This window comes from Desmodus rotundus, chromosome 1 (genome assembly GCF_022682495.2).
Source record: "Desmodus rotundus isolate HL8 chromosome 1, HLdesRot8A.1, whole genome shotgun sequence".
In the NCBI taxonomy this organism is placed as follows: domain Eukaryota; kingdom Metazoa; phylum Chordata; class Mammalia; order Chiroptera; family Phyllostomidae; genus Desmodus; species Desmodus rotundus.
In genome coordinates this window covers 16,597,161-16,600,229 of record NC_071387.1, presented here as the reverse complement: position 1 = coordinate 16,600,229, position 3,069 = coordinate 16,597,161, and the positions used below count along the sequence as shown (strand labels likewise).

Sequence of the window (3,069 nt, the reverse complement as noted above, 5' to 3'; positions counted from 1 at the left end):
AACCTCTGACATTCCCGAGTGCAGGAGGAACCTGCCTACCAGGCCAGAGGGAGTGTAAATTGGCAGAACCACTGCAGAAAACTACTTGGCAATATCTAGTAGACTTAAAGACAAGCCGGGTCTACGACCCAGCATTTCCATAGCTTAAAATATTCCTGAGAGGAACCAGGACACATTTTTACCAGAAGTGTGTCAGTTTCTGCTGCATAACAAACCACCCCAAAACTCAGTGCCTTCAGCAACAAGCATTCACTTAGTGCACACTTCTGTGGGTCAGGTGGGCAGGTCTTCTGGTCTGGACCAGCCTGGCTGATCTCTTCGGGGTTCTTTCGTGTAGGAACGGCCAGTGGGAGGGTTGGCTGGCAGCTGGATCATCTAGGATGGTTTCACTCATATGTCTGTTGGTTCACCAGCTGTTGGCTGGGCTGAAAGGAGTGCCTGGACCACGTGTCTCTTGTCCTCCAGCTCCTCGCCATGGTTAACACCCGGGGTTGGAACAGAGGATGTGCCTAATAAATGGGAGCTATCTTCACATCCTTGCCTGCAGGACGAGCTGAAAGCATGGGTTGGGAAAAGCCAATCTTAGAGGCTTTATTCTTTTTCAGTTTTGTACATCTTTATTGAAGTATTTATTGTTCATCTACCATGCAATTCACTTAAAGTTAACAATTCAATTGTTTTAAATATATTCACAGAACTGTGAAATCATCACCACAATCGGTTTTAGAATATATTCAATCACCTCAAAAAAAGAAACTCCGTATACTTTAACCATCAACCCTCCAATCCAACCATCCCCTGGAGCCCTAGGCAGCCACCAATCTCCTTTCAGTCTCCAGAGAGTTGCTTATTTTGCACATTTCACATAAATGGAATCATACACTATTTGGCCTTTTGTGACTGGCTTCTTTCCCTTAACATTATGTTTTCAACGTTCCTCCGTGTTAGAGCATATATTGGTGCTTTATTCCTTGTTATAGGTAACTAATATTCCATTGTGTGGATGAACTACAATTGATTTATCCATGGACCAGTTGATCTATATTTGGGTTGCTTCTGTCTTTTGACTATTATGCATAATGCTGCTTTGAACACTCACGTGCAGGTTTGTATGTGGACACACGTTTTCATCTCTCTTAGGAGCGGAACTCCTGGGCAAAGGGGTAACTCCGTGTGTAACCTTCAAAGAACTGCTGGATTGCTTTCCAAAGTGGCTGCACTAAACCTTGGGCTTTTATAGCCCTCAGCGTTGGTGTTTGCTTTGTTTCTTTGCCAGCTTTTGACCGACCAGGATGGAGATCCGATGTGTCTTCAGGCCCAGCTGAGCTAATGGTGGTTGGGCAGCTCTGACTGTGTCTCCTGCTGGCCTCTGAGGCCTCAGCAGGATTGAGGACCAGCGGCTCCCTCACCCACACACTTTCACCCGGCTCCTGGGGAATCTTTCTGTTCCTGTTTCCATTTCACTGGGGTCCCTTCTGCTGTAGAGCCTTCCATCCTCCCATCCCCCACCAGGCCACTGGGGAGGGGCCTGGAGGTCACCGAACCAGCCCCCCACTTCCTGCTGCGGACTGAGGCAGGATGGGAGTTGGGGTTTGTGGAGTCCCAGATCAAAACATAAACTGATGGCAGAATTGAAGCAGAAACGTAAGTACCTTTTCTTTCTTTTTTTTATTACAGACGTAATGCCTGCTTATTATATAAAAATTAGAAAATAAATATAATTAAAAAAATAATTAAAATGCATGTTTCAAAAACCTCACCCATAATTTCGAAACCTACAGAAAACAAATGTTAACATTTTGGTTTATAACTTTTATTAATTTAATTACTCATTAATTTATTCAGTCAATGTTTTATTGGGTATCTACCAATTTCCAAGTACTTTATCCAACCCTGGAAACATTTTTCTGTGTATATGTATGTGTGTAGACATCTTTATCTTTCCCACAACAGAGAGGGTCACCCCCGCTACGCGCTACATGTATATAACCACTGGAATGCCTCAGTCATTCTATAGCAATAGACACAGATCGGCGTTATCATTCCTAATGACTGCATGGGGTACGTCCTGGTTTACTGAAGCAATCCATTATTATCATACGCAGATTATTTTTAACTTTCCCGGTTATCAGAAAAAAACTATAGAAATGTAGCTGCTGGGACAAAAGGTACGTTCTTTTCTTAAGGCTGTTATTGATACATTTTGCCAATACAACCTACTATCCATCAGCAGTGGATAAGACTGCCTATTACCGACCCCTCACAAACATTCTATTAAACCCTGGGGAATTTGTTCTTTTCCGATGTGAAAAGTAAAGAATGTTTTTATTAGTTTCCTAGAGCCATTCTTAGAAAAAATGCAAACTGTGTGGGGCTGAAAATAACTGAAATTGATTGTCTCACAGCTCTGGGAGGCCATCGTCCAAAATCCAGGTGTCGGCAGGACCACACCCCCTCCGAAATCTGTGCAGAAGTCCTTCCTGCTCTTCCAGCCGCCGGGACGTGCTGGCAGTCTTTGGTGCTCCTTGTCTTGCACTGCATGACTCCAACCTCTGGCCGCATCATCACGTGGCTTGCTCCTTCTGTCTCTGTCTCTACACGGCCATCTTATTATAGGGATACCAGTCCTATTGGATTAGGGACCCATCCTACTCCAGGATGACGTCTTCTTAAGTTACTACACCAGCAATGACCCTATTTCCAAATAAAATCACATTCAGAAGTACTGGAGACTAGGATTTCAACATACCCCCTTTTCTGGAATGGGTGTAGCACCATTCAATCCATAACAATGGTGTAATATACTCTAATTTTTGTTTTTTGGTTACTGGTATAATTGAGCACATTTCCACATGTACCTGAGGCCATTTTTCTACAGGGATGTTTGTCTTTCCCTTGTTTATTTATAAAACTTCATTTACTAAAAATAAAACCCCAGGCTTTTCTCCTTTACCCAACTTCAAACCAGTGAGATCTGCCCAGACCTCGGGGTATTTGTAAAATTGCTGGAGTGTGTAGCCCGCTCTGGGCACAGCTCTCTGTCCATTGGCAGAGTGAGAGAATCCTCTC

General features: G+C 43.7%; 1 long non-coding RNA gene across 1 annotated transcript; it reads left to right on the top strand.

Annotated features, from left to right (window-relative positions):
- The first annotated feature begins 1,584 nt into the window (after positions 1-1,584).
- On the top strand, positions 1,585-2,663 carry LOC123479897 (uncharacterized). Its single transcript, XR_006655704.2, has 3 exons — positions 1,585-1,644; positions 2,106-2,168; positions 2,406-2,663. It is a non-coding gene; the product is annotated as an uncharacterized lncRNA (long non-coding RNA).
- The last annotated feature ends 406 nt before the right edge of the window (positions 2,664-3,069 follow it).